The 26,973-nt window shown below is 37.9% G+C and overlaps 2 long non-coding RNA genes across 19 annotated transcripts in view; one reads left to right on the forward strand and one right to left on the reverse strand.

Moving 5' to 3' along the window:
• LOC102547440 (uncharacterized) overlaps positions 1-5,713 on the reverse strand; it is a 92,795-nt gene extending 87,082 nt beyond the window's left edge. For 5 of the 16 annotated variants that reach the window (XR_001841448.3, XR_001841446.3, XR_010058028.1 and 2 more), the window contains exon 1: positions 5,545-5,713. This is a non-coding gene — a long non-coding RNA (uncharacterized LOC102547440). The remainder of the gene's footprint in view (positions 1-5,544) is intronic. The other 11 variants (XR_005494294.2, XR_005494289.2, XR_005494293.2 and 8 more) reach the window with 5 other exon arrangements.
• Positions 5,714-5,812: 99 nt separating this feature from the next.
• Positions 5,813-26,973, forward strand: part of LOC120097078 (uncharacterized) — a 40,806-nt gene continuing 19,645 nt past the window's right edge. For all 3 annotated transcript variants that reach the window (XR_010058029.1, XR_005494295.2, XR_010058030.1), the window contains exon 1: positions 5,813-5,927. This is a non-coding gene — a long non-coding RNA (uncharacterized LOC120097078). The remainder of the gene's footprint in view (positions 5,928-26,973) is intronic.

The raw sequence follows: 26,973 nt of genomic DNA on the forward strand, positions 1-26,973 counted from the left end.
CCGGAAAAGAAGAGGTCAAAATATCACTATTTGCAGATGACATGATAGTATATTTAAGTGATCCCAAAAGTTCCACCAGAGAACTACTAAAGCTGATAAACAACTTCAGCAAAGTGGCTGGGTATAAAATTAACTCAAATAAATCAGTTGCCTTCCTCTATACAAAAGAGAAACAAGCCGAAAAAGAAATTAGGGAAACGACACCCTTCATAATAGACCCAAATAATATAAAGTACCTCGGTGTGACTTTAACCAATCAAGTAAAAGATCTGTACAATAAGAACTTCAAGACACTGAGGAAAGAAATTGAAGAAGACCTCAGAAGATGGAAAGATCTCCCATGCTCATGGATTGGCAGGATTAATTTAGTAAAAATGGCCATCTTACCAAAAGCAATCTACAGATTCAATGCAATCCCCATCAAAATACCAATCCAATTCTTCAAAGAGTTAGACAGAACAATTTGCAAATTCATCTGGAATAACAAAAAACCCAGGATAGCTAAAGCTATCCTCAACAATAAAAGGACTTCAGGGGGAATCACTATCCCTGAACTCAAGCAGTATTACAGAGCAATAGTGATAAAAACTGCATGGTATTGGTACAGAGACAGACAGATAGACCAATGGAATAGAATTGAAGACCCAGAAATGAACCCACACACCTATGCTCACTTGATTTTTGACAAAGGAGCCAAAACCATCCAATGGAAAAAAGATAGCATTTTCAGCAAATGGTGCTGGTTCAACTGGAGGGCAACATGTAGAAGAATGCAGATCGATCCATGCTTATCACCCTGTACAAAGCTTAAGTCCAAGTGGATCAAGGGCCTCCACATCAAACCAGACACACTCAAACTAATAGAAGAAAAACTAGGGAAGCATCTGGAACACATAGGCACTGGAAAAAATTTCCTGAACAAAACACCAATGGCTTATGCTCTAAGATCAAGAATCGACAAATGGGATCTCATAAAACTGCAAAGCTTCTGTAAGGCAAAGGACACTGTGGTTAGGACAAAACGGCAACCAACAGATTGGGAAAAGATCTTTACCAATCCTACAACAGATAGAGGCCTTATATCCAAAATATACAAAGAACTCAAGAAGTTAGACCGCAGGGAAACAAATAACCCTATTAAAAAATGGGGTTCAGAGCTAAACAAAGTTTTCACAGCTGAGGAATGCCGAATGGCTGAGAAACACCTAAAGAAATGTTCAACATCTTTAGTCATAAGGGAAATGCAAATCAAAACAACCCTGAGATTTCACCTCACACCAGTGAGAATGGCTAAGATCAAAAACTCAGGTGACAGCAGATGCTGGCGAGGATGTGGAGAAAGAGGAACACTCCTCCATTGTTGGTGGGATTGCAGACTGGTAAATCCATTCTGGAAATCAGTCTGGAGGTTCCTCAGAAAATTGGACATTGAACTGCCTGAGGATCCAGCTATACCTCTCTTGGGCATATACCCAAAAGATGCCTCAACATATAAAAGAGAATCATGCTCCACTATGTTCATCGCAGCCTTATTTATAATAGCCAGAAGCTGGAAAGAACCCAGATGCCCTTCAACAGAGGAATGGATACAGAAAATGTGGTACATCTACACAATGGAATATTACTCAGCTATCAAAAACGAATTTATGAAATTCGTAGGCAAATGGTTGGAACTGGAAAATATCATCCTGAGTGAGCTAACCCAATCACAGAAAGACATACATGGTATGCACTCATTGATAAGTGGCTATTAGCCCAAATGCTTGAATTACCCTAGATCCCTAGAACAAACGAAACTCAAGACGGATGATCAAAATGTGAATGCTTCACTCCTTCTTTAAATGAGGAAAAAGAATACCCTTGGCAGGGAAGGGAGAGGCAAATATTAAAACAGAGACTGAAGGAACACCCATTCAGAGCCTGCCCCACATGTGGCCCATACATATACAGCCACCCAATTAGACAAGATGGATGAAGCAAAGAAGTGCAGACCGACAGGAGCAGGATGTAGATCGCTCCTGAGAGACACAGCCAGAATACAGCAAATACAGAGGCGAATTCCAGCAGCAAACCACTGAACTGAGAATAGGTCCCCTGTTGAAGGAATCAGAGAAAGAACTGGAAGAGCTTGAAGGGGCTCGAGACCCCAAAAGTACAACAATGCCAAGCAACCAGAGCTTCCAGGGATTAAGCCACTACCTAAAGACTATACATGGACTGACCCTGGACTCTGACCCCATAGGTAGCAATGAATATCCTAGTAAGAGCACCAGTGTAAGGGGAAGCCCTGGGTCCTGCTAAGACTGAACCCCAGTGAACTAGACTTTTGGGGGGAGGGGAACAAAAAAAAAAGACAACATTGTTTTTGGCCTATTTTGTTAACAAGAAACTTGAACCATTTACAGGGTTTGATATGTGATAAATATGTTTAGGGTAAGAAAACTTTGAGTACTATCATAATAGGAATTATGTCAATTTGTATATGTCATATCTAGACATGCAGGTTTGAGTTTGACAATAGTATGCATATATTTTGTGAAAATAGAAGAGAAAGAGCAGCTGCTGTAGTCAAGAACATCAGAGAGTCGTGGAGTTTGTAGCAGAGGGGACTTGTCAACACTCTGCATCAGGGTCTGTTTGAACACAGCTGCAGTTGGGATTTTTGCGATCACTCCCATCTGGATCGGACTACAGTGCTTCTGAGAGGTTTTCATCGGGGCCCAGATAACCAACAGAGTAGGTCAAACAGGAGGACAGATGGCAGAGGAAGCAGAAACCACTTGATATTTTTAATTATGAATAATTCTTACTTTCATGAATCTTTAAGGTTATCCGAGGATCTGAAATGCCTCATGTTAAAGAGTGAGAGGGGATTGGGAGGGAAAGAGAAGTAGGTGAACTTAAGTGTTTGGAAAACTCCACCTTCCTCATAAGGTGTGAAGGTGCCATCACTTTCTCAATTTAACCTCTGACTTGGAAACATTGAAAGCACAATGGACTTCCTTCTGTTGTTTTGTCTCATTTTACAACTATTATTTAGGGGTTTATTTATTGTTTCTTGTTTGTTGTTTTTCTATTAAAAGCTTCCGGCACAATAGCTGGACAGACCCTGAGATGCTCACACCTGGCAATACTGACCTGGCTGAATTCCCAGGCACATGACCTGTTACCTGCCATCCTAGTCACCTTAGTTTCACCTTGGCAACTCCTCCTTCTTTGTCTGCATCACAGTGGTGACTGCCTGGTCCCCACCTGAGTTAGTCTGTCTCTGTCCCTCTCTCTCTCTCTGCACTGAAGTCCCACCTTCTCCTCTCCTGCTCAGTTATCTGCTGCCAGTATCTTTTTTCGACCAATCAGAAGGTGACAGAGAACGGTGTTTACAGAATAATGAGTCAGGAGATGCGTCATAATAACGGCAACACCAAAGTCTGAACTGTTACCAGATCTCTGGGTGCAGAAGTCAACATCTGAGTACTCAGTTCACAAAAGCATCTCCAAGCTTGACTTTTTTTTTTTTTTTATTAACTTGAGTATTTCTTATATACATTTCAAGTGTTATTCCCTTTCCCGGTTTCCGGGCAAATCCCCCTCCCCCCTCCCCTTCCTTATGGGTGTTCCCCTCCCAACCCTCCCCCCATTGCTGCCCTCCCCCCATAGTCTAGTTCACTGGGGGTTCAGTCTTAGCAGGACCCAGGGCTTCCCCTTCCACTGGTGCTCTTACTAGGATATTCATTGCTACCTATGGGGTCAGAGTCCAGGGTCAGTCCATATATAGTCTTTAGGTAGTGGCTTAGTCCCTGGAAGCTCTGGTTGCTTGACATTGTTGTACTTTTGGGGTCTCGAGCCCCTTCAAGCTCTTCCAGTTCTTTCTCTGATTCCTTCAACGGGGGACCTATTCTCAGCTCAGTGGTTTGCTGCTTGACTTTTTATTTCTCTGTTTTCTAGCCATTCATCTTTACGCTTTGGATGTTTTCGCTCTCCCCAGTTCCTGTGGGTTTGTGTTTCATGTAACAGCCTCAATATTTCTTTCACTGTAATAACTGTGTGCTCAGAGTCAAGCCTCCTCCTAGGCTCTCCCACATTCTCTTTTTTTAATTGGATATTTTATTTATTTACATTTCAAATGTTATCCCCTTTCCTGGTTTTCCATCCACAAACTCCCTATGCCATCCCCTCTTCCCCTGCTTCTATGAGGGTGATCTGCCACCCACCCACCCCTACCTCACTGCCCTGGCATTCCCATACACTTGGGCAACAAGTCTTCCCAGGACCAAGGGACTCTCCTCCCTTGATGCCAGATAAGGACATTCTCTGCTACATACACAGCTGGAGCCATGGTTCCTTCCACGTGTACTCTTTGGTTGGTGGTTAAGTCAGTCTCTCTTTGTCTCTTTCTTTATCTCAGTTTCTCTTTGTATCTCTCTCTGTATATGTTAGGACCAATGTTGGGGTTTAAGCCTTGGCCTGTGCCCAAACAAAGCACACCAAGCCAGCATAGTTTCACATGGAAAGGTTTAGTGAGAGAAGAGTAGAAGTGGGGAGAAGTAAAGGAGGCCAGCCATGGGCACATGGAGGGAAGGGGAGGATGGGGAGAGAAGGGACTGGGAAGAGGGTAAGAGTAGAGAAGAGGAGAACAAAGGAGGAAGGGAGGGTGCAAGCAGCCCCCTTTACAGTCAGGCACAGCTGACTGTTGCCAGGCAACTGTGGGACAGACCACACCTGGCTGTTACCAGATAGCTGTTGGGGTGGCGCGTAGACAGAATACCAAGAGTATATATCTCTCTGTATCCCCCCACCCAGCTCTGTTTAACCTCCTCCTCCCCTGCCCTGTTATCTGCTGCCTATATCTTTATTTGACCAATCAGAACGTGACAGAGAACAGAGATTCTTCTTACCCAACATGGAGTACTCGAAAACATGGTAGTCACCCTTTCTGGTTTTTTGCTTTTGTTTTGTTTTGGTTTTGTTTAATTTAGTTTATGCCAAGATAAGAGCACTGTAGAACAGGGAAGACTATCTGATCTGCATTACTTCAGCCCCTACATGCAGTGTCCACTGATGAACCTGTTTATAATGTGCACATATAATGTGATTTAGTGTGTCACCATGCCTGGTGTGAAGGGTACAATCAGAACAGCACTGAAGTTCAAAAAACAGTAATAGGGAACAGTAGTAAAGGGAGAACATTGCCATCATGTTATGGAGTGCCAAACCTCTATATACCTCGTTCTTCTTTCTGTTCCTGTTGTATTGAGAATCTGCAAGAAGGGCCAGACTTTATTCTGTGTTCACTTGCCTCTTAAGACTCAACAGTACACAGCTCAGGGCATAATGACACTGTAATCACCCTAGGCTGGTGAAGAAATATTTGAGAGTAAATTGTCTCTTCAGACTTAGAGTTTTTAGTACGAACCAAAACTAAAGGTGACATTCAACTCACAATATTTATAGCTATGACATCGCTAGTAATTTAAAGATTTAAATGTATGCTAAAAATAAAGGAAGTTGTGCTCCAAAGAAACGTTTTAAAGTTTCTTTCCTTACCTGACATGGTCGAGGCAGGGTCAAGGGAAAGTAACAGTAATCCATATTACAGTGGAGCAGGTTAAACATCCTGTCCTGCTCACTGGACTCAGGTTACTTGTAGTGATTCAAATTTGTATTTGTTCGCTGGCAGCACCAAGGAAACCTCAGGATTCTACCAAGGACAAGTAGGGTGGGAGGGATAATGATGTCATAAATCAGGTAGTAGCCAATGGGAAGGTCAGATTCTGAGCTAAAAGATATGATTGGTTGTAGAAGATCCCAAGAGACCAATAGTAGTTGTTAAGGCTGAGGTGTGCACTGATACAAGGATGTAATCTTGGCATGGCAGACCCTCTTCCCATGACTCCAGCCTAGGAGATGGTGGCAGTGCTTCTTATAAGGTTCAGTGATGAAGCTGGTTATAAAGTACACATGATATGTCACATTGCAAGAGAATCTATCCCATCAGCACACATTGGGCAGGAAGGAGAGGGGCATCTAATTTGTGGCAACTCAGATGAAGAAACTGATTTAGTTGATCTGAGTTGTGAGTTGTCAACATCTGCCCGTGACCTAAGGAAGAGGTTAAAGCACTCCTTTGTGACTGCTGAAGGGCAGTACTGAGTACATTAAATGCACCTTGTAGGGGATTATGAATTTCAAGACTGAATTTCTGGTCTAAGGGACTTGGAGGGAGGGGGCCAAGTTGAACTAAAATACATCTTCTCTGCTTTCCTCCCTCTTTTGTAGCCTTTGATTCTTTGACCAGCTTGACCCAGCAACCTTACACTGTGACTACACAGTGAACTTTCCAGAAGCAGTGGCCTTCATTTCATCCGGTGGATGCATGTAAAGTGGGTCCTGCCTTTATAAGCAATTACCAGAGGGGCAGAAGATGAGACTGGATACATTCACCCCCTCTTTTAGCATTTCCTGCTACTCTCTTGCCCATATTGTGCTCCCTCTGGAGATCTTCCTTCCTTCTGAGTTTCTTAGGTTTGTCTCTGTAGCTTATGTTGTTCTGGAACTCAATGCATCTCCCTCTCTCTCTGGTTTCAGAATCATGGCTATTCTTTTTGTCTCTGACTCCTTGTTTCAGGTATCATAGTTGGAAGCTATTGAGAAAGATAGGATAAAGCACTGCGATCACTCACCTTATTTTCTTTTTTAGTTCCATAGATTTGCCTACAAATTTTATAGGGTACATTTTTGTAAAAGCTGAATTCGACTCAATTGTATAAATGCAGGCACTTTGTTTATCCATATGTCTGCTGAGGAACATGTAGACCATTTACTCTTTCTGGCTAATATGAATAAATCCTAAGAGATAATGGGTGAGTGAGAATCCGTGCTATCGAATAGTTATATGCCCAAGAGTGGTATATCTGAATCTAGAGGTCAATTGAGGTCAGCTTTCTATGAATTGCCAAATTGATTACAAAGTGGGTGTTAAAGTTTTCACACTTAATACCAATGGAGGAATATTCATTTCCCTTGCTCCAAATCCTCACCAGAATGACCTGTCATTTGTGTTATTGAACTTAGGCATATTGACAGAAAATCTAAAGGCATCTGGCTAAAAAATTACATGGCTTATTGGTCTCTGTGTTTTAACTTTTATGTACTGAAATTCAAATTTTATCTGGGAATCCTGCCATATTTTCCTTTATCACCCTTAATATTTAGCTTTCATGGTTAATACACATTAAACCTTTGGCATACAATGGGTTTTTTTCCTATTTCTTGTGTCCATATGCAGTTAACTGTAATTTCTTATAAAAACAAATATGAACAATATGCATATGTTCTCAGCTAGTCAATGAGTCACAATCATAGAACGGGATTTTCAGACAATCACTTTGAACTAACACTACCCAAGGACGCTAGTGTTTTGTTAGCAATGGTACGTACAAAGATCGCCAAGGTTCAGCAGGAGTAAGTCAAGGCTTTTCCTGTCTTACTTTATTTTCTCTATATAAATACTGCCGGTGCACATTGATAGGTGAAGGTCTATGACTCCAGAACATAGAAGAATGCAAACTTATTCATGTTCTTTGGTAGGATAAACTTCTACGTTACACATGTCAAAAGTACTTCTAATAATGTTAGATTTTTAATACACCAGTGGTTCACTATTTTATGTAGGAGAGAAAGCCAATGACAGTGTTTCTAAATAGGTTTCATGTTAATTAAATGTAAATAATAATAAAAATCCCTCAAAATATTTATGTTTTTCATTCATTATAAGCCATGTCTCATTCTTCAGTGGTCTGTCAGCATTTTTGTCCTTGTTTTTTCTTTGAGCCTCAAGTCATAAAAATTCTTATACTTTTTATTGCTTTCAAATCCTCTAAAAATTGTATGTTTTTCAGGTTATATTGTGAGGAACACAAAGAAAAGTATCTTTATTATTGCAAAAACTCCTACTCAGACAAAATAACTTGTATTTTTAAAAGCAATACATTTTGGTTGATTTTGAATATAAAAGAGAAATTATGTGAATAATTCTACAAAGGAAATGATTGAGCTACTCTGTACATTCCGGTCACTTTTATCCAGTGGATAATTTTTTTAAATCACTAATTGCCAGTGTGCTCTCTAAATTTCTATAATTTATTTTTTATCATTATGAACCATCACAATAGGAAAATTAAATCTTTGAAATAAAGAGTAATTCCAGTTGAAATTAAAGAGTAACTTTATAATGGGTTAGAAAATTAATTAAATTATTTGAAGAAACTTCGGAGAGTACTTTTATATAGCAGAAACTAAACTTTGTGTTCCATAAAAAATGCCTAGTTGAATGTTCCTTATGTACTTTATATGTAGCTTATGTTTCATATCTGGGTGATGATGAACATAGAATAAGGGTTCTATAATTCTGTCAATTAATAAAATAAATCATGTAGTTTACACATACAGATGAGAGTCTAGAAGAATGAAAAATATTCTGAATTTTTATGACAAGACTAAAAACAAAACAGTATATAATATTTTAATTATAATAATTGGGAATGACTATTTTATTATATTTAAAATTGTATCGTGTATTTAGACAATATTTTACATTGTATCCCCTTGATGAAAAGACATGTAACTAACAGAGCATGATACCTATCAACAGCAAATGCACACAATGAGGCCCAGCAAAATGTTCACAATGAAACAAGAGAACTGTAATAAACGGGAGATAAACCTTTGACAACAGCCTCAGAGTAAATGCGCATTCACCGTGTAATTATAAATAATAACTCAAACAACTTGTCAAACAAACAAGATACTTTGATATATTTTTCATATTTTGTGCAAAGAATAATGAACATTAACAAAGTTAAATGTCAAAAGTTAAACAATAAAAATCTTTAGAGAATTTTAGAATATCTGGGTAAAAGTAAAAACCTTTCTTAGTGTTTTCTTATTAATGTACCAAAAAGAAAAAAAAAATGGCTTACAAAAGAAAAGTGATAAACTTTGTTTCACTGAAGCAAAAAAGCTTTGATTTAAAAAAGTACTGTTAAAATATGAACTGATGGCTGGAGGAATGACTTAGTACTTACAAGCACTTGCTACTATTTCAGACGTCCTGAGTTTGGGAGTTGGTCCAAGCACTCCTATAATTCTAGCTGCAGAGGATAAGAAAGCTTTTTCTGGAATCCACTCACCTTGCACATACATGGTATATATTAACATAAAATCATACACATATTCATAAATAAAGTAAAACAATTTAAATAAAACATGAATTGAGAAGTAATAGAATAAAAGACAATTTATTTTGTACAGTTCACATAGACTGTCAAAATGTAGAAAAAAGGAGCCAAAGTTCTTCAATTAAAGAAATAATCAATCCAATTCAGAAACTGGAAAAAGCTATAAAAAGACATATCATAATCATGTAAATATATTCAAAATCATTAGAAGTTAGGGAAGAGCAGTTTCATCTCCAGGAGATAATTCTGTACACATATAAAAGAAGTTGCACTAAAGAGGTATGGGGAATACTAAATGCTTGCAAGAACACATAAAAATAATATCACTCCTGAATTGCATCTGGTAATTCTACATAGTTAAAATGTTCTGAAAACATTTTGTGCCTCCTTATAAAAACAAATGTGTACCAATCATGCAGTCTCAAAATTTTCTTCTTTTGTCTTCCTTGAGAGCTCCCAATTTTCAGAATTTCCCCTTGTGGTCTTCCAGGTAGAACTTGGAAAGAGGTAAAATGTTCAGACTACATTATGGAGATAAACTAAGACATGATAAATCAAATTAAACTTTTTTTCGCATTGACTCTGTATCAAGTACATATGGTCTCTTTATTTCCATATCAGTTCGAGTGCATTAATAATAAATGTTAACTTACTAATATTGTGTTAATGTAGTTATTAAAGATGAACCTTATAGCTCTCCTCCTGAATATCGTAAAAGGGATCCTAGTTTGTTCATTCATTCATTCTGATGGTCTGTGTCTGGATCTGAACATTCCTGGACGCTATCTTATGAATCTTTTGCTGTGTCTGTCAGTCTATGTCTGAGTGTCTGCCTCTGACAAAAGGCTATGCTGTTTGTTTTATTGAGCAGCATGGAAAGGAACGAACGGGAAAGAAATGTTATAAGGTAAAATGGTCTGTGATTCTCTTTCTTTGTTGAATGTTTATGTAGTTGGGTGTTGGGGTAACTGTGGCCTCACAAAACGGCTTTGGGCAATGTTTCTTTTGTTTCTATTTGTGTAATAGTTTGAATAGTATGAGCATGAACTCTTATTTGAATGTGTGTTAGAATATAGTGTTAAAATCATTAAGCCCTAAGTTTTTGGGTGAAGGGGTAGGTTAAATGACTGTTTCTATTTCATTAGAGGCTATAAGTATATTTAAGTTGTTTATATGATTTTGGTTTATCTTTATCAAGAAAACAATCCACTTTTTTAAAATTTTCTGCATTATAGGAATTTAAAGTATTCCTGAATTTCCTCTGTTGTTGTGCCTCTCTTTTCATTTCTGATTTTGTCAATATGAATATTCTCCCTCAGTGCTATGTTCAATATTTATGTGAATATTCATTATATAAGATTGCTTTCAAACCATGTTTGCTGTTTTCAGGTAATGGTTATCCTAACACACATAACATACATATGCATGCATTACCCTTGATTCAGGAACACAGATAGTTTCAAATTGCAGCTGTGCGTTTGCTTAGATTGTAAAAGAATGATTACATAGCAAATTCAAGGCCAGTGATATTGGTTGTTACATTGGTCTCTTAAAGGTAGGCTAAACAGACAGGCTGAAAACACAGTAGGATAACAGTCCCGAGTCCTAAGTGATCTCAAAGCATATTATTAACACTGTCTCTGACATTGAACATCAGTTTTGTCTCATAGAATGTGAGAGATATTTTTATCATAATGCAATGACAAGCATTTTATCATTTACCAAATCAAGAAACAGCCTAAATGCTTTCTAGTGAGGTAATGTTTAACATTCGGACCTTGAACAATGCAAATAATAAAAGGGGAAAAATGCCTGCTAATCGTAGCAACACTTAGGACAGCAGAACACTGAAAGAAAACCTCAGCCGTAAAATTGACGTACTCTCCAATTTCATTTACCTAATATTACTGATTTGACAAAATTGTAGTAAAGAACAAGCCAGAAGCTTCTACGATAAGAGACAAGAGCAGACAGGGATAAATTGAGTTGGACATAAAAGTCGAAATGAGAAATGCAAGTGATTGAAATGGTTGCATTTACATCTTCTTAATGTTAAGATCCTTGTTGTTTTGCAAGATGTCACCACTGGGGACCAGCTCACCAAAGAGCACAAGCAATCCTTCTGTATTAGTCGTTAAGACTTCATGTGGGTATAAAAGTCTCAAATGAAGTGGTATAGTTGAGAAGGAAAGATTACCCATCTACACAGAATATTAATAAATATGTCTTACAACCAAGGGAGCAAAGATACTTTTAAATGGAAAGCATATAACTAAAAATAATATTAGAAGGAAATGGCGGACATAATTCCACTAGAAAAGTATGCCAGAAGGAATGTTCACTGATTGGCCACCTGAACAGGCTAGCTCCTTTACTGAAAATAACACAGAGATTTGTATTTAAAAAGTGTGCTCCAGAAGTTTACTTAGCTAAAAATGCAATATGTGTTTTGTTATTTTAATGGGGATTAAGCATCCACAATTTTCCTCTGGTCTTGGAAAGAAAATTTGAAGCATTGGGCCTACTGTAGAATATATACTACAAAATACCCAAGTCAGTACGTAAAATGTAACAGAGATATATACTGGGGCATTGACTCTAAAATAGTCCATTGATCACAGAATAAACTTACTTAAAAGTATTAAAGGGAACATTTTTCACTCATGGGGAAATAGTATTATAGCACTTGATTTGCAAGGATGAGCCCAGAAAGGTAGCATATTATTAAATAAAACAATTCAATGACCTGCTAGATCAAAAGGAAGCAAATAGTCTTGACATTCAGCTATATAATCACCACAGTATTTATCATGCATAAAATCTAATAACCATGTAAAAATCAGACAATTGTGCATCATAGCAAAATAAATTTTTCATTTGAATGAAGCAATTAAAGAGCAGAGCTAATGAGTTTGGGGAAAGCTGGTTTAACTGCAGATGCCTAGTCAGTAATTTAAGGAAACACAAAATAAAATAAAACAACACAAAAATATATAAGAAAAGAACAAGCATAGAAGTTTAGTTTTATGAAACATCTACAACAATATATGAAATAATTAAAATATTTTAATGCATAAGACATACTAGAAATGTAGAAGAAAATTCAAATCAATGTGAAGATATAGTTTTGTAATCTCAAGACTGGAGTGTAGAACAAAGAAAGCAGTCCCTAAAAAGGAAAACCTATCTGAAAGCTCTTTCGTTTGATCAACTCACACTTTCCGATTCAGACAGGGTGATTGCTAAGAGAAAAACCTTGTGTGAGCTAATGATTAAAGGTAGTAAATTGTCATAATAAATAACAAGTCATATATTCAAAGGAAAGTCCAAACTAAACAAAAATAATTTTAAAAACAGAAACAGAGATATATGCATCTTTATACCTCTATTAAATAATCATTAATGCTGAAATAGTAATAAAATGAAGCATACCGGATACAAAGCAAAGTAAAATAGAAAAAAATTCCAAAACTGGTTAAGATAATAGGCATCAGAAAAGATATCTTGCTGTTAAAAACCTAATAAGAGTACATTTCCATAAACCATTATCCTCCCCAAAATAAACACCTCTAATATTTTACAAACTATAGAAAGAAGAATAAAAAAGTGCATTTCCACAGGACTCCCAAGTTGTATTTGTATTTACTATGTCTTTGAGAATGTCTAGGGATAGGTGGCGATTATTGTCCTAGATAGGGTCACTATCGCTGCCAAGAAACACTGTGACCAAAAGCAAGTTGGAGAGAAAAAGATTTGTTTGGCTGGCAATTTCAAATCACTGTTCTTAACTGAAGGAGGTCAGGACAAGAGCTCCCACAAGAAGCAAGGAGTTGGAGGCTGACTATGATGAAGGGTCATAGGCGAGTGCTTCCTCCTCGTGGCTTACCCAGCCTGCTTTCTCACAGTACTCAGTACCACCAATTCAGTGGCAACCCCACCCACAATGGCCTGAACATGCCGATCAATCTCTACTTAATAAAATGTTCTACAAACTTACAGCACTGTGGAAGCCTTTCTCCGTTGAGAATCCTTCCTTTCTGAAGACTTATCACGTGACAAGTTCCCACTGAACTATCCAGCTCGTCAGTAACTTTTCCTCCTGACTACTCCCACACCCACCCGCCCATTTTTATCCTCCCTACTTCGTATCCTTAGTCATTTCATCTTAAACCAATTGATTTCAATTTGTGCTGGCCACATACTCTTGGATGTTGGACATAAGATGATGTGCTCTTCTGGGGAAGTATTGTCAGTGTACCAAATAATATATTTTTAATGAAAATTGGCTTTCCTTCTCACATAAGTTGGTAACTGCCAATGTCTGCACACCTAACTGTTGTTGAACATTGAATCCAGTGTTATTTTCCAGTCTTCATTTTGTCTGACTTGAGCTTGAATACATCATTATCCTAAATCCTGAATATTTCCTCTTGAGATACTTAAGTAAATTTGCAAATGTCTGACGCCCCGGTATGGTTACATTTTCAGGGTTACAGATGAGCCTGAACTTGGAATTAATAGTAGTAAATGCAGTGGAATGTTTTATACTATTTTAAATTAGTCAGTATTTACAAATGTTATCTAAATTTTAGATACAAAAAATTAACTTACATTTCAAAATACATCAAAATAAAGTTAAAAGTAATAATAATATTAAAAAATCCAAATGCAAATTATGACAAAGATGGGAGTGTACATATTTTCTCATTTTTAGTTTCCTGATAAAAATTAAATAAAATTTGGCCAAGTTCTTAATTTGTACCTTATACCTCAAAACAAAACAACAAACAACAACAACAAAAACAATGGAGTTGTGACTGGTTTAGGTAAGATTATCACATTAAATCAATATCGGATTACTTCTAGAATCAAAGGAGAGCACTCTAACAAGTTATTGCCCATGACTTACTCATCTTCAAACAGAAAGGATTCTTTACAAATGTTGACAGTCATTTTCCAGTTGATGTCAGGGAGAGGTTGACAGGACCACAGAGGCTGGAGGGGAGACTGAAAGCAAAACTCAAGCCAACAAAGCCAAACACAAAAGCAGATGAACAACAGGAAACAAAGCCATCCGCCCCCAGGTCGTGAGCTTTTGTATCCACTGATGCTGACAGAAACAGAACAGGACCTGTTTACTTCCTCAGGACACTGCAGATGCGTGGCTGGCCAACTCTTTCAAATAACATATATAAAGGAGCAGTAAAGACATAAATGTGATATTACTCTCTTCCTAAATGCAGGCAAAATTATCTTAAGATAATGAGAAAACACCGAGAAGCACTGAGCAGATGGGTTAGAAAACACGTGGCTAAGTGTTCATGAAGTTAGTGCAGAGAAACAAAGACAGGAAAAGACTGGCAGTAGTGCAGCCACAATCAAGGGACCTGTCGGAATTAATAAAAATAATTTCCAATGTCTATCTAGAAGATATTCTATATTCAGGTCCCCAGCCCTCAGAACTAGTGCCATCTTAGCAATACAGGCCACAGCAGAAGTCAACTAGTGAGTTTGAGGGGCAGCGAGCAGAAGTAAACACTGACAGGCTTTCTGAAGAGAGGAACTGATTATGATTCTGCTGGGTAAATGGTAAACTTTTTCAGACTAGTTCAAAACTCCCTTCTAGAATTCTGAAAAGCAAGAGCAAGAGACAACCAGGAAGCTAAACAACTAATGCATGGTGGGTTATCTCCAAGGAGTTAGAAACAGGAAAAACATTTAACTCATAATCCGCACTAAACATGAGTTTTAGGAAGACTATTCTTAAGGACACACACCATAGATAAATCTTCTTGCACTGACATATGTGATGGGGACATTTATGGACATGATGAAAAAAAGTTCCTAGAATTCTGGAGGGAGAAGCTTTAAACACACACACACACACACACACACACACACACACACAAAATAATATAAAGTGTTTAAGCAATGCTTTAAAATTCTATGTATATACACATGGTATATCTTAGTAGCAACAGTGAAAAGTAGAAATAATGTAAATAGAAACTGTGGTAATCTTGTGTGCTCAGCTCTGAATCTGTTGCAAAATATACAGGAGATTGTGAGTGGCTGTGCAGTATTAAGTGCTGTTAAAATGTATTTGGAATAACAGTCACATTGTTGCCTGAAATTCTAAAAGTAAAAGGCACACAAGGCTTAGCCGAGCCACAGAAGGCTATCCCTGCACATTCATCTTTAAATTGCATATGCAGCTCTCTGAGCTCTCAGTAGAGAAGAAATTGTCTCCGGCTTAAACCACCTGAGGATGCAATTCACTGCATGTTAGTGTGTCTGTGCCCATGGGAGGTCTCAGGAGAGGCTGCTTGTGTGTGAAGTGTATGAATTGCTTTTCTTACCTCCTGTTGTCTTGCAAGGGGATGCCTTCTATGGAAGAAATATTAAGTACTCTCCAAGTTCCCTAAGTAATTTTTAAAAGTAAAATGAATAAAGTCAAATATAATCTCTAAAAGATTCCAGCATGAATTTTTCATTTTACTTAGTTAGTTAAGTCATTAACTATTAATAAGAAAACATGCTTTAAGTGAGCTGTATTTGTGAGCCTGTATATTTGAGCACAAGGGCAAAAACTTCAATAAATTTTTATTAAAGTTTTAGAAATATAGAAATTTGTGTTTTAATATATAGAGGTATTTGAGTTTATTACTTGAATGTTTGTTAGGAGAAATACATCTTCAGTACATAGAATGATGCTAAATTTGGAAAATGGAAAATTATCACATTAAAATTACTGAGTATATAAATTTGCTTTGAGCATATGTTTCGTTATTTCAGAATGTTATGCCACATTACCCAAACCACAAAATGTCATTTTTAATATTACTGGATTCATAATTCTAATTAATCCAGATGATAAAAATTATGATATTAAATAAATCATTTCATGAAAAATATATCATAATAGTTTCTTTAAAATATATATGCATTTGTCATCTCATTTAATTAAGCTTGCATTCACTTGGATGTTCCTTCCGTACTGGCTAACCTTCATGGTGCTATAAGATGCTGCTGCTGTACTTGCAGTTGGAGAAGAAACAATAAACCTTAATCTCACTCAACTGTGGACCTGGAAAGTCATAAAAATTAGCCTGGCAAAGATATGCCCAGTGGTACAATAGTGGCCCAAACATAATTAGAGTAAGCAACCACTCTCGAACTGGATCTAAGATCAGCTTGAGGAGATGGAACCCATATCTCTCACTGTTAAGGAGGCAAAGAATCTCTGGTGGTTCCAGTAAAAATGGACTCCATAGGTCCAAACAAGGAGTTGCCACTGTGAGGAGGTGTGACCTTCTTAGAGTAGGTGTGGCTTTGTTGGAGAAAATGAGTGAGTAGGGGATGGGTGTTGAGATCTCATAAGCTCAGAATTTCTACTCAGAATCTTCCAAGTAGATCTTGGAAAGACATAAAATGTTTAGACTATATTATGGAGATAAAGACTCACAGAGCTTTGCAAAAGAGGAAGCAGAATGTTGTAAAACTAAGAGTGATTTGATAGCATCATGGAAACAGTATTTTTCAACACAACAGGGCAGCTTCACATATGTCTGCCTAGAAATTGTGTGACAACATGCAGAAGACCTTTGCCAGTTCTAGCCAGATAAAATCCCAGCAGGGGCGGGGGAATGTAGGCACCAAATGACAACACTAGATCAGACACTTTTAGCAAACAGTAGCTGCTGGGAGAATGAGAGTTTTGTTAAGTTCTGTGATACCTGGTAGGACCTCAACATGCCAGGGCAGGTACCACTCCCAAGAGTAATTGATGAATTAATCTTGTAATCTCAACACTCACAGGATTTGATGAGGAAAGTAGAAAAAAAATTAATCTAAAAGTTTGATGAGAAGAAATGGAAGGGTGGTTCTGCAAGACCTTGAGAAAGTGTGAATGTGTTCAAAGTAAATTGTATGGCGTTCTCAAATTCAGAAAAATGCAGAGTGTAATGACATGCACGTGACAATAATATCCAGTATGAAGTGACAATTTTTAAAGTTAAGAATGCTGCTTAGCACAAGGACTCTGATGGAGGACTTAGGGGAAGGACTGAAGGAGCTGAAAGGATTTGCAATACCATAAGAAGAGCAACTGGAACTCCAAAGTTCCCAGGGACTTCACTGGCTCTCACTGCATATGTAGCAGAGAATGGCCTTAAGTGGCATCAATGGCAGGGAAGCCCTTGGTCCTGTGGTGGGTCAATGCCCCAGAGGAGGGGAATGCTAGGGCAGGATAGTGAGGCAGAAGTTGGGGTGGGGTGGGGAAGCACTCTCATAGAGGCAGGGAAGGGGGATGGCAAAGGGGGTTTGCAGAGAGGAAACTGTGAAGGGGAATAACATTTGAAATGTAAATAGATAAAATAACCAATAAAATATTTTAAAAGAATGCTGCTTAATATGTATCAGCAACTGAATAAAATTATGACATTTAGATATATTCTTAATGTGCCATAATCATTTGTTTAAGTATAGAATACATATAGCACTTCATATGAATAAAATGAGATGTGTGTGCTTGTTAGTTCACCTGCTTTTGCCTGAGAAATGTCATTTCTGTATGATAGGTAAGACAAAGAGATCTACTTTATTGACATTAACATTCGTTAACATTTTATTGTCATCTGAAAATTATCTAGAGTAAGAGTTTTTTTTGATCTCTACTTGTGAGCAGGTGTTCATGAGTATGAGAACGCATACTTGTGTGTACACATGCACACACACATGTACACACACGTGTACACATACAATAAATATTTTGGGATGAGAACTGTGTCAGCCCAGTAGACTTAGGTGATGATTTCAGTGATGTTTTTCTTCAAACTTGGGTGAATTGCATATGCTGAACAGCAATTTTTTGGATACCTTGTTCCTTAAAAATGTAATATCCCATAAGGGTCTGATGAATCTACAAATTTCCATATTCTGGTTTGTGTAAAAGTGTGCATATAACTGTTTCATGTTTCACATAAATATATGATATCATGCTATAGACATTAAATCCATAAACCACATATTTTAAAATCTTCTCACAACTCAATTTTAAGGAGAATTTTAGAAGTTGAACAATAAAATTAGTGTGAATAAAATACTGTATGAGGAGCTTTGAAAAGTAATGTATATTGCATTTTACCATAGTAAATTGCACCATCCTCTTGATAGAAAATTACTAAAAGTTGTATGTAACATAGTGTTCTACAAATATTACTTGTGTAGAGCCAATCGTTTTCATACACAGAGAGACTGTAAATGTGAATTTTAAAATATGAAAAAGACACTCAAAGCTTAGATGTGCTACTCTTGAGTTTGACCTGACTCCTTCCCAGCTGTAGCCTGCTATACCTGAAAGTCCCAGAAGACCGTCAGTTTTGTTTACAGGGAACACCTGTACGCACACGTGCTAAAGCCTTGTGACCTTGTCTCAGGACTCCTGGTTCTGTCCTAACCTTAAATATTGTCTTGTATACTACAGGAAACAACCTATAATCTTATTTACTAAAAGAATTTTGTGAACACTGTAACTTCAGAATGTTCTCTCCATATAAATATTTATTTTTAAGCCCTTTCATTAAGCATTCGGTAGAGATGCTTTGGGGATACCTATCTATATCCTTTCCCCTTTCTGGGTACTCCTGCCCCTCCTTAATCTGAGTACTTAAATAAACATTAAAATATCCCTTTGTTTCAGACCTCAGTAAATACAAAAATCTTTCATACACCCAAGCAGAAATCTCTGCCCCCTCTCTGAATACTATTCTTATTACCATTGATATAAAATACCCCATTAAAACTTTGAATATGAACATTATCTTTCTTTAAATAGTGATGATAAATGGGCTTTAAATACAAATATTGCAGCTATGGTATACAATAGCCTTTCAGTGTAATGCTAAAGAGTAATCTTGGGAACCAGTAACAGGAATATTTATCATAAATATAAAATTACAAAATCACAAAATATATTTTAAGGCTATTACAATGTGTATGAGGTACCATTTAAAAATATTTTGGATATGAACAAGTGGAGCACAAAATATATAATTTTTTTGTAGTTAATGTTGTATAGGAATTGTTGATGTACTTAGTGAGCATCCCTGATTCCTATCTTTGAAATTCTCAAGCAAGACAAATGAGAACACATGCCACAGAACAAGTGAGAACATGGGTGGAGGTCAATGGACAACATACACGTACAGGACTCATTTCTCTCTCTCTCTCTCTCTCAATCTCTCTCTCTCTCTCTCTCTCTCTCTCTCTCTCTCTCTCTCTCTCTCTCCCTCTTTCCCTCTCTCTCCCTTCTTTCAGAGAGGAGATACAAGCCCTTAGGCTTCATGACAAGAGTCATGTCATGTGCCTCATTTAGCTGTGCCTCACTACACAATTCCTGTCTTGTTTTTGACAAAACTAATTAGTTTGGATTTTTGAAAGATGAAAATCTGTATTATTAAAAGGGAAATAATTTCAACCAAGACAGAAGTCCTCTTATCTTCACTGTTCATCCACATTCCTTCCATCTCTTAAAATCCTCAAGACACACTATTAACATCTCTCCTGGATCTGAATTCTTGAATAATGATTATGGCATCCCTGGATGTACAACCACAACCATTCTGGCAGCATGGATGCTTCAGGAACAAACATATCTTTTATACTTTCCTTCATGTCATAATAGAAATCTCCCAGAACATGAGGTCATGGCTTACTCTGCTCTCATCCCAAGTGACATTCCCACCCCTGTGTTCTTCCTCCCTAACACTCTAAATTTTGGTATTTAGACTCACTTTTAAAGTTGGTTTTACCTCCACATCTCGATTTTAGTTCAACCAATTCTTATTTTCTGTCAGTACTAATGACTTCCTGCTATTGATAGTCACAGGATATTTGAAGTTTCCTTTGTTCACAATGCAACCACCTGCACCCACTGACAACCTCCTCTACTCTCAGTTTTTGCCATGCCACTTCTCTGCCTGTGCCTCTACTTTTTGCCCACCTGGAAAAAGAGAGAGTAAGGGCCTCTAGGCAGGAAAACAGGAGGCTACTTTACAAGAATAACATTCCCTCCTTACACTTATAAAATGTCTCTAGTCCCTTAGAGGGAAAAAAACTGAGGTGAAAAGTTAGAATGTTAGGGAAACAGGGAGATTATAAAGAAGGGAGTGTTTGGCTTTCAAATACTATTAGGATACCAAGGAACACCCAAACTTCATGTTAGTGTTTAGCAAAATCAAACTATGTGCCTTGGAAATTTTTAAGCAACCACAACTCTAGTGGTTTCTTGAGTGTAAGGGTCCAGTCATGTCAAGGCACTGTTTTCCAGTGAATCTTTGCAGCCTCTCGCTCTTTTATCTTTCTGCCCAAGCTTCTAAAGACTTAGGATGGGGAATATATGATGTAGATGTCCCATCTGGGGCTGAGGGTGCCAGCATCACTCATTTGCACTTTGAACAATTGTCATGCTCTTTAACAACCATGCACTGCATAGAATCCAAACCTGATAAGGATTGTCAGCTGCACTAACATATGGGTATAAAAATAATACTAAGAAGAAAGCTTGGTACAATATCTATTTAGCAAGATACAGCCATCTTTTCTGTTCCACTGCCCCTGCCTTCATTTTCTCTGGGGACTCATTTTACCTTAGAGTTTCTCACCTAGAAAGAGCACTGTCCCTTTCCTTCTCCAGTCATGATATACAGTGTGATTTCAGAACAGTTTTATGAGATGCATCTTGCATGGAGTCTGTGGCTCTTTGAAACAAGCATGGCAATGAGTTTTCTGCGTTGTATTAACATTTCTTTCTTTTATTTATATTAACTTGAGTATTTCTTATTTACATTTCAAATGTTATTCCCTTTCCCGGTTTCCGGGCAAACATCCCCCTCCCCCGTCCCCTTCCTTATGGGTGTTCCCCTCCCAACCCTCCCCCCATTGCCGCCCTCCCCCCAACAGTCTAGTTCACTGGGGGTTCAGTCTTAGCAGGACCCAGAGCTTCCCCTTCCACTGGTGCTCTTACTAGGATATTCATTGCTACCTATGAGGTCAGAGTCCAGGGTCAGTCCATGTATAGTCTTTAGGTAGTGGCTTAGTCCCTGGAAGCTCTGGTTGTTTGGCATTGTTGTTCATATGGTGTCTCAAGCCCCTTCAGCTCTTCCAGTTCTTTCTCTGATTCCTTCAACGGGGGTCCTATTCTCAGTTCTGTGGTTTGCTGCTGGCATACGCCTCTGTGTTTGCTGTATTCTGGCTGTGTCTCTCAGGAACGATCTACATCCGGCTCCTGTCAGTCTGCACTTCTTTGCTTCATCCATCTTGTCTAATTGGGTGGCTATATATGTATGGGCCACATGTGGGGCAGGCTTTGAATGGGTGTTCCTTCTGTGTCTGTTTTAATCTTTGCCTCTCTATTCCCTGCCACGGGTATTCGTGTTCGCCCTTTTAAAGGAGGAGTGAAGAATTCACATTTTGATCATCCTACTTGAGTTTCATGTATTCTATGCATCTAGGGTAATTCAAGCATTTGGGCTAATAGCCACTTATCAATGAGTGCATGCCATGTGTGTTTTTCTGAGATTGGGTTACCTCACTCAGGATGATATTTTCCAGTTCCAACCATTTGTCTATGAATTTCATAAAGTCATTGTTTTTGATAGCTGAGTAATATTCCATTATGTATATATACCACATTTTCTGTATCCATTCCTGTGTTGAAGGGCATCTGGGTTCTTTCCATCTTCTGGCTCTTATAAATAAGGCTGCTATGAAAGCATGGAGGAAGTGTCTTTTTTATATGTTGGGGCATCTTTTGGGTATATGCCCAAGAGAGGTATAGCTGGATCCTCAGGTAGTTCAATGTCCAATTTTCTGAGGAACCTCCAGACTGATTTCCAGAATGGTTTTACCAGTCTGCAATCCCACCAACAATGGAGGAGTGTTCCTCTTTCTCCGCATCCTCGCCAGCATTTGTTGTCACCTGAGTTTTTGATCTTAGCCATTCTCACTGGTGTGAGGTGAAATCTCAGGATTGTTTTGATTTGCATTTCCCTTATGACTAAAGATGTTGAACATTTCTTTAGTTGTTCTCAGCCATTCAGCATTCCTCAGCTGTGAATTCTTTGTTTAGTTCTGAAACCCATTTTTAATAGGGTTATTTGTCTCCCTGTGGTCTAACTTCTTGAGTTCTTTGTATATTTTGGATATAAGGCCTATCTGTTGTAGGATTGGTAAAGATCTTTTCCCAATCTGTTGGTTGCCATTTTGTCCTAACCACAGTGTCCTTTGCCTTACAGAAGCTTTGCAGTTTTATGAGATCCCATTTGTTGATTCTTGATCTTAGAGCATAAGCTGTCGGTGTTTTCTTCAGGGAATTTTTTCCAGTGCCCATGTGTTCGAGATGCTGCCCTAGTTTTTCTTTTATTAGTTTGAGTGTATCTGGTTTGATGTGGAGGTCCTTGATCCACGTGGACTTAAGCTTTGTACAGGGTGATAAGCATGGGTCGATATGCATTCTTCTACATGTTGACCTCCAGCAGAACCAGCACCATTTGCTGAAAATGCTATCTTTTTTCCATTGAATGGTTTTGGCTCCTTTGTCAAAAATCAGGTGCCCATAGGTTTGTGGGTTCATTTCTCGATCTTCAATTCTGTTCCATTGGTCTATCTGTCTGTCTCTGTACCAATATCATGAAGTTTTTATCACTATTGCTCTGTAATATTGCTTGAGTTCAGGGATAGTGATTCCCCCTGAAGACCTTTTATTGTTGGGGATAGTTTTAGCTATCCTGGGTTTTTTGTTATTCCAGATGAATTTGCAAATTGTTCTGTCTAACTCTTTGAGGAATTGGATTGGTATTTTGATGGGGATTGCATTGAATATGTAGATTGCTTTTGGTAAAATGGTCATTTTTACTATATTAATCCTGCCAATCCATGAGCATGGGAGATCTTTCCATCTTTTGAGGTCTTCTTCAATTTCTTTCTTCAGAGTTTTGAAGTTCTTATTGTACAGATCTTTTACTTGCTTGGTTAAAGTCACACCGAGGTACGTTATATTATTTGGGTCTATTATGAAGGGTGTCGTTTCCCTAATTTCTTTCTCAGCTTGGTTCTCTTTTGTGTAGAGGAAGGCTACTGATTTATTTGAGTTAATTTTATACCCAGCCACTTTGCTGAAGGAGTTTATCAGCTTTAGTAGTTCTCTGGTGCAACTTTTGGGATCACTTAAATATACAATCATATCATCTGCAAATAGTGATATTTTGACTTCTTCTTTTCCAATCTGTATCCCCTTGACCTCCTTTTGTTGTCTGATTGCTCTGGCTAGAACTTCAAGAACTATATTGAATAAGTAGGGAGAGAGTGGGCAGCCTTGTTTAGTCCCTTATTTTAGTGGGATTGCTTCAAGTTTCTCTCCTTTTAATTTAATGTTATCAACTGGTTTGCTGTATATGGCTTTTACTATGTTTAGGTATGGGCCTTGAATTCCTATTCTTTCCAGGACTTTTATCATGAAGGGGTGTTGAATTTTGTCAAATGCTTTCTCAGCATCTAATGAAATGATCATGTGGTTTTGTTCTTTCAGTTTGTTTATATAATGCATCACTTTGATGGTTTTCCGTATATTAAACCATCCCTGCATGCCTGGAATGAAGCCTACTTGATCATGGTGGATGATTGTTTTGATGTGCTCTGGGATTCGATTTGCCAGAATTTTATTGAGTATTTTTGCGTCGATATTCATAAGGGAAATTGGTCTGAAGTTCCTCTTTCTTTGTTGGGTCTTTGTGTGGTTTAGGTATAAGAGTAATTGCGGCTTCATAGAAGGTATTCGGTAGTGCTCCATCTGTTTCAATTTTGTGGAATAGTTTGGATAATATTGGTATGAGGTCTTCTATGAAGGTCTGATAGAATTCTGCACTAAACCCGTCTGGACCTGGGCTCTTTTTGGTTGGGAGACCTTTAATAACTGCTTCTATTTCCTTAGGAGCTATGGGGTTGTTTAACTTGTTTATCTGTTCCTGATTTAACTTTGGTACCTGGTATCTGTCTAGGAAATTGTCCATTTCCTGGAGATTTTCAAGTTTTGTTGAATGTAGGGTTTTATAGTAAGATCTGATGATTTTTTTTTCCTTCTTTATTTTTGGAGCTGAGGACCGAACCCAGGGCCTTGTGCTTACTAGGCAAGTGCTCTCCCACTGAGCTAAATCCCCAACCCCCTGATGATTTTTTGAATTTCCTCTGAACCTTTAGTTATGTCTCCCTTTTCATTTCTGATTTTGTTAATTTGGGAACACTCTCTGTGTCCTCTCATTAGTCTGGCTAAGGGTTTATCTATCTTTTTGATTTTCTCAAAGAACCAACTTTTGGTTCTGTTGATTATTTCTATGGTCGTTTTTGTTTCTACTTGACTGATTTCAGCTCTGAGTTTGATTATTTCCTGTCTTCTACTCCTCCTGGGTGTATTTGCTTCTTTTTGTTCTAGAGCTTTTAGGTGTGCTGTCAAGCTGCTGACATATGCTCTCTCCTGTTTCTTTCTGCAGGCACTCACAGCTATGAGTTTTCCTCTTAGCACAGCTTTCATTGTGTCCTGTAAGTTTGGGTATATTGTACCTTCATTTTCATTAAATTCTAAGAAGTCTTTAATTTCTTTATTTCTTCCTTGACCAGGTTATCGTTGAGTAGAGCATTGTTCAACTTCCAAGTACATGTGGACATTCTTCCCTTATTGTCATTGAAGACCAGGTTTAGGCTGTGGTGGTCTGATAGCACTCATGGGATTATTTCTGTCTTTCTGTACCTGTTGAGGCCCTTTTTTTTGACCAATTATATGGTCAATTTTGGAGAAAGTACCATGAGGAACTGATAAGAATGTATAACCTTTTGCTTTAGGACAGAATGTTCTGTAAATATCTGTTAAGTCCATTTGGTTCATGACTTCTCTTAGTCTGTCTACGTCACTGTTTAATTTCTGTTTCCATGATCTGTCCATTGATGAGAGTGGGGTGTTGAAATCTCCTACTATTATTGTGTGAAGAGCCTTAGTAAGGTTTCTTTAATGTTTGTAGGTGCCCTTGTATTTGGGGCATAGATATTTAGGATTGAGAGTTCATCTTGGTGGATTTTTTCTTTGATGAATATGAAGTGTCCTTCATTATCTTTTTTGATGACTTTTAGTTGAAAATTGATTTTATTTGATATTAGAATGACTACTCCAGCTTGCTTCTTCCGACCATTTGCTTGGAAAGTTGTTTTCCAGCCTTTCACTCTGAGGTAGTGTCTGTCTTTGTCTCTGAGGTGTGTTTCCTGTAGGCAGCAGAATGCAGGGTCCTCATTGTGTATCCGGTTTGTTAATCTATGTCTTTTTATTGGGGAGTTGAGACCATTGATGTTGAGAGATATTAAGGAATAGTGATTATTGCTTCCTGTTATATTCATATTTGGATGTGAGGTTATGTTTGTGTGCTTTTCTTCTCTTTGTTTTGTTGCCAAGACGATTAGTTTCTTGCTTTTTCTAGGGTGTAGCTTGCCTCCTTATTTTGGGCTTTACCATTTATTATCTTTTGTAGTGCTGGATTTATAGAAAGATATTGTGTAAATTTGGTTTTGTCATGGAATATCTTGGTTTCTCCATCTATGTTAATTGAGAGTTTTGCAGGATACAGTAACCTGGGCTGGCATTTGTGTTCTCTTAGCGTCTGTATGACATCTGTCCAGGATCTTCTGGCTTTCATAGTCTCTGGCGAAAAGTCTGGTGTGATTTTCATAGGTCTGCCTTTATATGTTACTTGACCTTTTTCCCTTATTGCTTTTAATATTCTTTCTTTATCTTGTGCATTTGGTGTTTTGACTATTATGTGAAGGGAGGAGTTTCTTTTCTGGTCCAATCTATTTGGAGTTCTGTAGGCTTCTTGTATGCCTATGGGTATCTCTTTTTTTAGGTTAGGGAAGTTTTCTTCTATGATTTTGTTGAAGATATTTACTGGTCCTTTGAGCTGGGAGTTTTCAATCTCTTCTTTACCTATTATCCTTAGGTTTGATAATCTTTTCATTGAGTCCTGGATTTCCTGTATATTTTGGACCAGTAGCTTTTTCTGCTTTACATTATCTTTGACTGTTGAGTCGATGATTTCTATGGAATCTTCTGCTCCTGAGATTCTCTCTTCTATCTCTTGTATTCTGTTGGTGATGCTTGTATCTACGGCTCCTTGTCTCTTCCTTTGGTTTTCTATATTCAGGGTTGTTTCCATGTGTTCTTTCTTGATTGCTTCTATTTCCATTTTTAATTCCTTCAATTGTTTGATTGTGTTTTCCTGTAATTCTTTCAGGGATTTTTGCGATTCCTCTCTGTATGCTTCTACTTGTTTATTTATGTTTTCCTGTGTTTCTCTAAGGGAGTTCTTCACTTCTTTCTTGAAGTCCTCCAGCGTCATGATCAAATATGATTTTGAAACTAGATCTTGCTTTTCTGGTGTGATTGGATATTCCATGTTTGCTTTGGTGGGGGAATTGGGCTCCGATGATGCCATGTAGTCTTGGTTTCTTTTGCTTGGGTTCCTGTGCTTGCCTCTCGCCATCAGATTATCTCTAGTGTTACTTTGTTCTGCTATTTCTGACAGTGGCTAGACTGTCCTATAAGCCTGTGTGTCAGGAGTGCTGTAGACCTGCTTTCCTGTTTTCTTTCAGCCAGTTATGGGGACAGAGTGTTCTGCTTTCGGGCATGTAGTTTTTCCTA

The sequence above is a fragment of the Rattus norvegicus genome, chromosome 15, assembly GCF_036323735.1.
Source record: "Rattus norvegicus strain BN/NHsdMcwi chromosome 15, GRCr8, whole genome shotgun sequence".
NCBI classification, from domain to species: Eukaryota; Metazoa; Chordata; class Mammalia; order Rodentia; family Muridae; genus Rattus; species Rattus norvegicus.